The 12225-nt window shown below is 41.6% G+C and overlaps 1 protein-coding gene across 1 annotated transcript in view; it reads left to right on the top strand.

Moving 5' to 3' along the window:
* ARHGAP42 (Rho GTPase activating protein 42) overlaps positions 1-12225 on the top strand; it is a 283518-nt gene that overhangs the window by 16050 nt on the left and 255243 nt on the right. The gene's annotated exons all lie outside the window — the stretch shown is intronic.

Here is a 12225-nt window from a genome sequence, read left to right as displayed (position 1 = left end):
GTGTTTGTCTAACCTACTCTTAAAAATCTTCAGTGATGGAGATTCTACAGCCTTCCTAGGCAATTTATTCTGGTACTTAACTGCCCTGACAGGAAGTTTTTCCTAATGTCCAACCTAAACCGCCCTTGCTTCAATTTAAGTCCATTGCTTCTTGTCCTATCCTCAGAGGTTAAGAAGAACATTTTTTCTCCCTCCTCCTTGTAACAGCCTTTTATGTTATCGTGTCCTCCCTCAGTCGTTTCTTCTCCAGACTAAACTAACCCAATGTTTTCAATCTTCCCTCATAGGTCATGTTTTCTAGACCTTTAATCATTTTTGTTGCTTTTCTCCAATTTGTCCACATCTTTCCTGAAATGTGGTACCCAGAGCTGGACACAATACTCCAGTTGAGGCCTGATCAGCATGGAGTAGAGCAGAAGAATTTTTGTTTCTTGCTTACAACCTTCCTGTTAATTCATCCCAGAAGGATGTTTGCTTTTTTGCAACAGTGTTACACTGTTGACTCATATTTAGGTTGTGATCTACTATGACCCCCAGATCCCTTTCTGCAGTGGTCCTTCCTAGGCAGTCATTTCCCATTTTGTATGTCTGCAACTGATTGTTCCTGCCTCAGTAGAGTACTTTGCATTTGTCCTTATTGAATTTCATCCTGTTTACTTTAGACCATTTCTCCAGTTTGTCCAGATCGTTTTGAGTTTTAATCCTATTCTCCAAAATACTTGCAAACCCTCCCAGCATGGTAGTATTTGCAGACTTTATAAGTGTATTCTATGCCATTATCTAAATCATTGATGAAGGTATTGAACAGAACCAGATCCATAACTGATCCTTATGGGACCCCACTTGATATGCCCTTTCAACTTTACCATGAACTACTGATAACTACTCCCTGAGAATGGATTTTCAACCAGTTATGCACCCACCTCATAATAGCTCCATCTAGGTTGTATTTCCCTAGTTCGTTTATGAGAAGGTCATGTGAGACAGTATCAAAAGTAGGGCTTTCCCACCTCAAAGCTGTGGCTCTTGGAGGCTGTCTGCTTGAGACCCAGGGCCACTATGCAGGGGCCCTGTGCCTATGTGCTGTCTTCTTGCTCCTCTGGTTCTCTTGCATCTCCTGTTGGTAATGCTGTAATGAAGCTATCCTCTGCCCCAGGAGTTCTCTGTAGGTGGAGAAAGAGGGTCTGCCAAAGTGAACACAAACTGAGACGCTTCACTTTTCAGGTTTTCCACTGACTTCCAGGTAGTGTGTAGCATCCCTGTCTTGGGACGACTTGCCCCTCCTCAGGTGCTGATCTGCTTTTGCAGGGACAAGTGAGGAACAATGCTTCCCCCTCTTCTAACTGCCTTACCCTCTTTCCCCTCTGCCAGTTTTTCATCCCCTTTTTGACTGTGGAGAGGAGAAATTCTGGCTGTTTTAACAGGCTCCAATCAGGTTGGCTGTATTAAGATTAAGTTGAAGAACTAAGGAATTTTCTTTCTGGGAGAGAGGGGGACAGTAATTGATCAAGTGCTTAAAAATGTAATGCTTTGATTCCATAATTTACAGGATAAGATTGAAGCTTAATAGGGAATAAAATGATTGGATACCGTAGGTTCCCCAGTCTAGTGCCCTTACCTGTTTGGTGGGGAGATTTTGGATTCTTCTGGAGTGTCATAGCAAATGGCTTGTGTTTTTTTCACTGCAAAGAGCATGTAATTAAGGAGCAGCAACTGTTTGGTAAAAGAAGAATTACATGGAGTAGGGCTGCTTGGTAAGTAAAACTCCCATTTAAGTGAAGCAAGTTCTTTGTTTGGTTCTCATTTGGAGAAGCACACTAACGATGAACATCTAAGTTCTAGGTCTTGTCTATGCTGGCGATTTGCCCCAGTTACTGTTATGGCCATCAGCTGCCAGCCGCTTAGTATAAACCCCTCATGTGGCCTAGTTAAACTGTAATTCTTACCATTGTGGCTAATTGGCTTCAAGCAGGGATGACTTGCACTCTGGCAAATTGCTTCTTATAACAGTCTTACCTCTCTGTGCTGGGGTTTGTATTGATGCAGCTACACTGGTGTTTGAAACCCCAGATAATCAAGGCTTTAGAAGGCAGTCTCTGAATGGCTGAGATAAAACAATTCAGGAAACTTGCCCTGCAATTTATCCCCTTCTTTGTATTCTCTTCTGTCCCCTTTCTCCCCCTCCCTTCCCACCCACACTGGGCCAGCAACCTTTCTTTCTGCAGATGAAAGGAGGGGGGCACTCTACTGTTTACTGATTTGGAACCTGCTGTCTGGAAACTGTTGGTTTAGAGCTCTGCTTTAGGGGAACGAAGGGCATCTTTCCTCAAATTGGTTCATAAATTGCTAGCAAGCCTGCTGGTCACTTGCTGTTCTGGAAATGATTGCTCTAAGCACACAGTTAATGTTAAAAATTAATTTAAAAAAATCCTTAGTTGTCTGTCTGCCCTGTTAAAATATTCAAGGTGATCAGGCAGCTCTAGTATTAAAAATATGAAAAGAATATCTGTACCAGGGCTTGAGGAAAAACTTTAGTTAGTCGTCAGGGTCCATCAAGTGAAATCACTAGATAGGTTTCAAGTAGAGAAGGATTTGGAACCCGCTCTCTGGGAAACTTTTTGAAACAAGTAAGGCTCCTGCAGCAATAAAGCTTTACTAGAGGAAATGTAAAATCCCTTATCTTTGGGGAGGAACAGAAGTCAGAGAACTGGAAAACAAAGTGAAACTGTTTTTGTATTTTTGAATCTGCAGTGTACACAATGAGTACATCTAAACACTCTTGTGTGTAAAATATATGTCCAAATACATAAAATATTGTTGAGTTTATCCTTTCAGATATAACTCATGCAAGTTAATTTGCATATTTTAGTTTGTATTAAAATTATGCCTGTTTATCATAGCGAGAGATGTGGGAAAAGTAGTGCTCCTCTAAGGAAAATTCGAGTATGCTCCATATGTCCTGAAGGAGAACTTGCTGCTTCTAATATTGGTAGGATATATTATTCAGATACAAGGCCTAATCCTTTAAGCTCTGCCTGCTCTAAACAAATGAGAATTGAGGATGCAGGCCATCTCACAGGATTAAGTCTGAACTGTAATAGATCTGTCCCTTGTCTATGAAAGATCCCTCAATGGTGTGCTGATGGTTGCAATGTTCGTTACTAAGCCCAGAACAGATCTGAAATAAGGGTAAGATCTGCTCCAGAAATGCTGTCCTCCAACTGCCCTGGAAAGAGCAAAACAGGACTTCTTGCTATGTCAGTCAGGATTAAACAACAAACTATGTAAGAAAAATCCTCAGGAGTACTTTATTTTTCGATAAGCTACATGTACTTAATAGTAATAAAATTCAATAGAATGAGAGCTGCATATCGCTATCTTTTTTGCATCTTATTATCCAAGCCTTCTAAGAGAACCAAAAACGAATGCAGTTATTTCCAGGTAGCAGGAATGTCTAAAGAACAGATTTTTTTGGCTCATGTAACTCTGTCTAGGTATTACGGAATGGGTGTGTTTTTATATTATGGCACTAATATCACAAATCCACTGTTACTTGCATTATACTGAATGACAATAGGCAACTCGATGTAATGCAACATCTCAAATTTCTTTTTCGTTGACAGCCAGCAGCACATTTTGACAGGTCTCATAGTCCACAGTTCTGTCATTAGTTTTCATTCTTTGGAATGTGTTGATAGACTAGTGTTTTGGGTAATTCTTAAAAAAGGAAACTTTAAAGATGATCTAAAATATTATTGTTAATGAAATTTGTGTACTTTAAATTTGCAATCCTCTTTGGTTAATCGGCTTCAGTGTCAGCCACAAATCCAGAAACAGAGACTGTGCCCATTGCAACCTTTATGTGAATGTGCCTTTGTTTGGAGAACAAAGCTGGAAGAAAAGGGGCAGGGTCCCTTGAAGGGCTTCTTTGAGAGAGTGAGGAGAAGGGGAAGAATTACAGGAATGGACAGGAAGAGCAGGATGGAGTTGGCCAGGTCAACATTACTGCAGTGCCCTTCTTGCTGACTGGAAGAGTAGGTGGGGTATTTATACCCCTTGCAGCCACAGAGCAGCCCTCTCTACCATGATCAGACTGGTATTTACAGCATAGGGACATAAGTTGACTAAAAAAGGCTTGGGGAATCATGGCGGATAGTCAGCTGAACATGAACTCTCAGCACAGCACTGTGGCTGTTTGGAGTAAAAGTGATACATGAATATCGTGGCAGCCAGGGAGTTACATTTAGGCGTGTATGGATTCAGTTTGTAGCGGTAAATATCAGTAAGCATCGATTTCACTGCAGAAAGTGATGAAAAAATATTCTCATTGATGATAATCAAAATCTACAGCAAGGCAAAGTAAGAAAAATGCTGCTTGAACACTTATTAGTGTTTGATTTAAGGATATTTATATATATATGTATGTTTTGACATGTGATGTTGACAGTTTGTGTTTTAATAGTTATAGAAAGCTTTCAACTTTTGATTTTTAATGTCTACTGTAATTTCAATTATTGTCAGATCCTCATAATTTTGGACAACTGTGAAAACTTAAATAGAAAAAAATGCTTAAAAATAAACATTGATATTACTTGTTGAAATTATATTAAAAAAAAAACAAAACAAATTCTATCAAGCCTAGTTTTATTACTTCTGCATTTGACACAGTGCAATTGCCACTGGAATACTATGTCCACTTCTGGTGTCTACGATTCAAGAAGAAGGTTGAAAAATTGGAGATGGTTCAGAGGAGATGGAGACCCACAAAAATGATTAGAGTGTTGGAAAATATGCCTTTTTGTGATAGACTCAATGAGCTCAGTCTGTTTATCTTATTAAAGAGAAGGTTAAGGGGTGGTAGTGAAATACTTGGGCCTACAAATTTACCCTAATTGTCAGCTTAACTGGAAAAGTGAGCGAAAGTTCATAAATTGTATAGGTTCAATAACCTATAATGACAAATATTTTTGGGGAAAAAATGCAAAAAAGAGACAGGGACTGAATTAGTCCAAACAAAAGATCTACAAATACAATTCCAGGACTGTGTTAAGATCAGGCCTGGTAAACAAGCACAGCGTGAGACTGGAAATCGATGAACCAAAACTGGAGTTTTGGAAATTAGGCCTAATTGGTGGACAGAATAATGAGATGAACTATTACTCCAGGGGTCAGCAACGTTCGGCATGCAGCTTGCCAGGGTAAGCACCCTAGCAGGCCGGGCCAGTTTATTTACCTGCTGATGCGGCAGGTTCAGCCGATCGCGGCCCCCACTCGCCGCGGTTTGCCGTCCTGGGCCAATGAGGGCGGCGGGAAGCGGCGCGGGCCGAGGGATGTGCTGGCCGCGGCTTCCCGCCGCCCCCATTGGCCCGGGACGGCGAACCGCGGCAAGTGGGGGACCGCGCTCGGCCAAACCTGCCGTGTCAGCAGGTAAATAAACTGGCCCAGCCCGCTAGGGTGCTTACCCTGGCGAGCCGCGTGCCGAACGTTGCCGACCCCTGTATTACTCCCTTTAGGGGTCCTTTAAAAGAGAGAGAGAGAGAGACTTTGGGGGAAAGCAGGATACTATGATGCTGGCTGACTGAAAGGAGGGGATGCAAATATTGACTACATGAAAGACGAGAGAAGGGAATGAGCAAGCTTTACCATGATGGTTTCCCCTGGCTCCTGGGACCCTGGATCGTCTTTGTCCTAATCCTGAGATATTCTGACCAGACTGGGCCAGAAAGAGGGACCAGATGAACTTCCAGCCCCTGTTAAATCCTGACCACCACCTGAGATGTGAGACTTCATCTCCTCCCTCCCACCCCCACCATTTTTCCTTTTCCTTCCCTACCTTATTTCTTCTCTTTCCGATCTGTCTCCTTTTTAGTTCTGTCTAATAAGAGTCTGGCTTAGCTGGCAAAGACTGCATATTTTACAACAATGCTGTAAGACTGTGACCAGAGAGGCAGCTGTACACAATGCCCTAAATGGTCTAGTTCTGTTACAAATTTGCCAAGTCTTGGCGTGGCCAAGAAGGCTATGTGCTGTGCCTGTGTTTTTCTAGCATTGAGGCTGCAATTGGGAGTCTACACCAGAGACAGAAGCTGCATTTTTTTATCTTTGCTGTTTAATTTCCCCTTCTCTATGTGTGTTGTTTCGCTTTGCCTTTTAGGAAAAGGGATTGGACTTCAACAACAGCTCCAGTTCATCTCAGCTAGCTGCTTCTCTGTTCCCCAAAAGCTTAGTTATTACCATCTTTAATACCATCTACGAGACTGTCAAACAAAGTTTTTCCCCCCTCCTTCTAAAAGCTCTCTACAGCTAAAGGGAACAACAGATGTTGTTAAAATGAAAGCCCTATTTTAAGACTTTACGTTTCAAATGCTTTGTTAGTTTTCAATGTACCTTTAATAAAAGGTTTAAAAGATTTTAATGATGTGTTTGCCATGGTACTAAGCAGGCTGACGTCTCTGTATGCCAGCTCCCAAACTTTGTTTAAAGCTGTTTTGATATTGGACAGTTACAGGGCAATGTTAGCATTTTGGCTCTTTGGGCCCATACTTTCCATCTAAATTAATACAACAGGGTAACCTGATCTGTTTCTAAATATCTATATTGGGAACAGAAATTTGATAATAGCGGTCTCTCCAGTCTTACAGGCAAAAGGTTTAACAAGACAGTGTGTGGAAGTTGAAGCTTCACAAATTCAGACTTTTTTAAAAAAAGCTACTTCCCTGCCCCCTCCCCTCCCCCCCCGGGATGGTAATTATCCATTGAAACAGCTTACCAAGGGTTGTGGTGGATTCTCCATCATTGGAAGCGTCAAAATCAAGATTAGATGTTTCTCTAGTTCAAATCTAATAGCTGTGGTTGAATGAATTGGAGAGAGGTCTATGGCCTATGTTGTGTAGGAGCTTAAACTAGATGATCATCTATGGTGCCATCTGGCCTTAACATCTATGGACCAAATATTGCTTGGACATCTATTCTAAAAACATGCCATTTATCAGAATCTGAGCATGGAATCCTAAAATTTGGGAGGAACTAATACTAGCAGTGACTAAAAATATGAATCTAAGTACATCTCTACCCCGATATAACGTGACCCGATATAACACAAATTTGGATATAAAGCAGTGCTCCGGGGCGGGGGGGGGGAGGGCAGGGCTGCGCAGTCCAGCGGATCAAAGCAAGTTCGATATAACGTGGTTTCACCTATAACGCGGTAAGATTTTTTTGGCTCCCGAGGACAACATTATATCGGGGTAGAGGTGTAGTTAAATTTCCACCCTTGAAATCCTCCCTGGTACTCTGAAGAGTGACTTCTGTTCCCCACATCCACTTTTTGAGACTCACTTCTGTTACACTCCGGTTTTACAGTAGCTTAACTCCATTGAAATAACTGAAATACCATTGTGAATCGGGCTCTGTGTGTTTTGATGACCTCTTCCAGGTGAAGCGATGGGCACTCGCTTAGAACCTGACAGCATTGTTAAATTAGCAGCAACCTGGCCTGCTGATTAGCATGCCAGGGTACTGTAGTATTGCAGTATTCCCAGCCACTGTCAGCCCTGTAATCAGCAAATTGAGGAACTTCACATGGCCACCACTAAACTGTCAAGTTGAGAGACGTGGATTCAGCAAAGCACTTAAGCAAGTGTTGCTAACTTTAAACACGAGTAGTCTCATTAAAATCCATGGGGCCACTTGTGTGCTTAAAATTAGGCACGTGTTTAAATGTTTTGTTCAGTTGGGGTCTCAGTTTTTGTTTACTTAAAGATTATCACTAGGTAATTTACAGCAAAACAACCAAGTCTCTGATTTCTTCATAAATCAAACATTATTTTATATATTTTTAAAAGTTGAAAAACTCCATTTGAAATGGAGGCTTTATGGGCATAAAAGTAAGGATGATTCTGATAACTATATTTCACTAAGCTACTGGTCTACATTAGAGGCCGTAGTTTATATGCAAATATACAGACAGTGCAGTTTGCTGTTTGCAAGCCTCAGTATTTTAGTCTCTGTATCTGCATTTTGCTCTGCAGCCTGAGGTCAAATGATAAGTTCAAAATACAGTTCATGAACATGGGTGCAGGCACTTTGGTACTGTTTCCTGTTTAAATAGCCCTGAACTTCTGTTGTTATGCTGTGGGATTTCCTGACTTGCCTGTTAATTAAAATTTTGAGTTGGTGCTTTATTTCTAAAGTTTGACTCTTCTTGTAGTTTTCTGAAGGTATCTTTAGCTGCATCTTTGCTGGGTGATGCAACAAATGTGCATGTTGTTAAAACAAAGGAGGTAATGTGTATCTAAAATTTCGGAATCTTGATTTATCCATAGATTTGCAAAGTATAAAACTGCAAACAAAAATAGACATTTCAGATGCTATTTAACAAAACATTTTAACAGGACTGAATTTCATGCTCTGCCAAAATGTCTCTGGAAAACCAGGTGCCTTCATAAACTAACACCTCTTCTTCCTTCCTGCCCGGTCAGGTAAAAAGCAAACTTATTCTATGCTGATGGCAAATTATTAAAAATTAGAGATGAGAAAGACCCACTGGGTCATTTGTTTCATCATCCTTCCAATACAAGATTGTTCCTTAAAATGTATTTTCTTGTGTGTTGTCCGGTCCAGTCTTAAACACTGCTAGTGTTCTTCAGAACCATTCAGAGATCTTAGTTCACTTTTCAGTTCTGATCTTCCAGTCTTACTCCACCTGTTTCTGTTTCCCCTGGTGTCCTGTCAATGACAGCGCCTCCAGGTTACATGGACCCTCTGATTCCAGTTCCAGTGATCATGATGCATCTTCTTTATTTTACCAACATTTAAATATAATCATTTTAAAACAAATAATTGATGCTGAGACCCCCAACCTTATGCCTTTGGCCAAAGGTGGCTATAGCAGAGTTGGAGTCCTGTCTTTACCACAGACTCAGTTGGTTACATAGTCTTTGAGATAGTTTGGTCTCCTCAAGAGGTGATCACGTTGGGAATGACCTATCTCTGTCTCCCTGTCACTGAGTCTAGAATACTGTCTCGGTGTAGTCTTCTCCATCCTGTGGAGTTGGCGTCTGGATGGTTCTCTGTGTCTGCGATCTGTGATGATCTCAGGCTCTCTCTGGATGTTGTAGCTGCTGGCTCATAAGTGTCTTTTGTTCCTTTGGATTACCTGTCCCTCTTGCACAATCACCTTGTATGGTCTGGATGCCACTGCACCCACAAATCCTTTATTCCACTCCTTCTGGTGTCTCTCAACTGGCTAAATCCTCACAGGAGTGTCTGTCTCCAGGGCCATGATCCTTGACTGACTGTCGTATTCTAGTGCCTGCTATCTCTGATTGTCAACTGAGTGGCATTCCTCCATCCAGACAGGGCCCCAGACTGAGTAGCCACCAAGCAGCACATCTCAGCTTTGTGTGCACCATCAGTGGGGGATAGAGGCCTAGTGTGGGGGGTGGGATAAAAATGTTGAGTGCCTCCGGAGGTGGAGGAAGGAATTGTACTATTATTTCCCTGTTGCTGTTGAATTCCTTTAGATTCCCATCCCCTTCCAGCCCATTGGTCTATACCCATTCCCTTGCCTAACATTTGTTTATGTAAATTATTACAAAACTCGTCCATGTGTAATTGGGATTTGTGTCAGGAGTTTCTGGACTCACGTAAACAAAAGGGGCAAATTGCCCTATCCGGAGAGAACTAGGGTAGGAAGCCTGCACCTCTGACATCTACCCATACTGGTGTCCAGTACAGGGACGAGAGGTTGGCACAATACCTTGGAATTAACAAGATTCATGCCAATTACAGTTTTAATGAGGGGTGATCACTTTCTGAACCATTTTGTCTGTGAAGTAAATAGCAAGTGTGCTTTAGTGATAAAGTTCTATAGAAGAGTGGCAGTAACTTTAGAAGTAGAGAAAGGAAAGGAAAACGAGTTGGAGGGGGTGGAAAGGAAGAGTGTGGATTAGTTTCCCTTCTTTTCTGAAAATGATGGTGATTAATCTCTTGCTCATGTGTAAAGCACCTTGTACATCACCTTTGCTATATGAGTAATATAATATGAGTAAGCTTTCCCATTATGCAGTTTTTGAGTGACTGCTATTGCAGCATTGGGAAGACACTAAGGCACCATCACTGTTAGAAAGGAAGTTAGAAGAATTTAGAAAAATACCTCTCTATGGGTAGCATAGGCTTCCTTTTTTGATTTGAGTTTTAAAAAAAACAACAACAAAAAATAATGGAGAGCAGCAGAGCATGCAGCCGAAACTCAATGTAACAGAGCAAATCTAACTCCCAAACTGTCTCTGTGTGCCGTCCTAGGCCAGGTCTATTGATCTAAGCTACACTACTTGAGTTATGTGAATAACATAACTGAAGTCTATGTAGCTAGATCCACTTACCGTGGTGTCTACACCGTGCTGTGTTGAGGGGAGATACTCACTCTCCCGCCGACTTACTTTACTCTACTCTTCTCGGGGAGATGGAGTACAGAAATTGACGGGAGAGCGCTCTCCCATTGATTTAGCGTGTCTTCACCTGACCACTAATTGTGTGATTCACATTGATTGCAGCAGTGCTGATTTAGCTCCGTAGTGAAGATGGGCCCTCAGTCAAATACCTACATGAAACCACTGCCTTTCCTTTGCTTTCCTTCCCTTCCCCTGCCATTATAGCACTCTCCTTGATCTGCTGTCTTAGGTCCCGTAGGGCCTGAGGAAGGACTTGCTGCTTTTATGAATCCTGCCTGGCAGGACTCATTGTTCAGCTCATAGTTCATGCCACTCTTTTTGTTCACACTAATTCACTCTTCCCAGGGAAAGATAAATACAACTGGTCCCAAAGGTGAATATCCTTTATTTTATTTGACTGCAATAACCTACATAGTACTTCAAACGTCCTGTTCAGCTGTTGATTCAGCAGTTGTACTCTTGCATGTACTGAACTTTCTTGATGGCATTCTCCTCTCTTTGGGTGCTGTCATCTTATATTTACGTAAGTAAAATGTCAGCTCATAAAGTCTTTATTCTCACCAGCTTTCTAACAACTCCCAAACTTCTAAAGAAGGTTTGGAGTACAAGTTACCTTATACTCAACTGTCACAGTTCCTGTCATCATTGCCACATGAGAGCATCCTCATGTTTCTTGTGGTTCCTTGCAAAATACAGCTTTCAATATACTGTGCTATGACACAATAAAAGCTCACTTTTAGGTCTGCTTTTGTTTCTCTTGTGCTACAAACAATGCATTGATTGAACATCTGCCTTATTGTCACAGTATTGTTTACTGTACACAAGGAATTTAGTGGTAATATGACAAACATCTCTTGTCCCTTCATAAATAAAATAATTCTCTTTTGCAGAGCAGAGTTACTTTTAATGCACATGGAATGAAATATGTTTGAATATGGACTGTTAACATCAGTTTCAGGAGTTATTGTGTTAATAACCACATACCACACCCCTGTGACGACTTGCTTTGTCTCTCCCAACAGGCCATATTCCCCATATCCAGTCTTCTTCCTTTATGGGTGTGGAGGGCCTATTCTGTGGCAGAAGTACTGTGCACAGCAAATGTAGGGATAGGATTTTGGAAGCCTGAGCTGCAATCCCTGAAGAGAGAGGGAGTTGTGGAGTTTACAGTTATTTTTTGTTGTGGTTTTGTTTTAACTAGAGCCACTCCTATGCAGCCACTCCTTAGAGCAACTCTTCAACTTCCTGGCAAATAGGACTCTTCTCTGTGTGGTCCTAGAGTATCGGTTGGACAGCTGTTCTTCTTACTAGTTCAATCTGTATGGGCTGTGCAATTATGAGAGGGCTGCAGTTATTTGACACTGTATCAAAGCTTCAATTTGGCTGCTTTATTTAAAAACTTATCTTGTATATTTCATAAGTGAGATTGTAAACACAATTCCAAACTACTGCAGACCAAGAGAAGGACCTTACGGTTAAAGTGCCAGATTGGGAATCAGGAAATCTGGGTTCGGATGCTGCTTATGTCACAGGCTTCCAATGTGACCTTGGGGAGGGCACTTAAGGCTAGATCTTCAGCTGGAGTAAATGGATTTACACCTGCCCAGCATCTACTTCCTAATCTCACTCTGTCTCAGTTCTTCATCAGTAAAATGGTGATATTTCTTCTTTTTCTAGTCTCCATAGATTATAAGTTTATAGGATGGGGACAGTCTCTATCTGTTCATTCATTGTCTAATATAATGGGGCCCTGATACTGGTTGGGGCCTCC

Source organism: Trachemys scripta, chromosome 1, assembly GCF_013100865.1.
Source record: "Trachemys scripta elegans isolate TJP31775 chromosome 1, CAS_Tse_1.0, whole genome shotgun sequence".
NCBI classification, from domain to species: Eukaryota; Metazoa; Chordata; order Testudines; family Emydidae; genus Trachemys; species Trachemys scripta.
The sequence above is the reverse complement of the archived record's forward strand: the minus strand, read 5'-3'. Positions and strand labels throughout refer to the sequence as shown.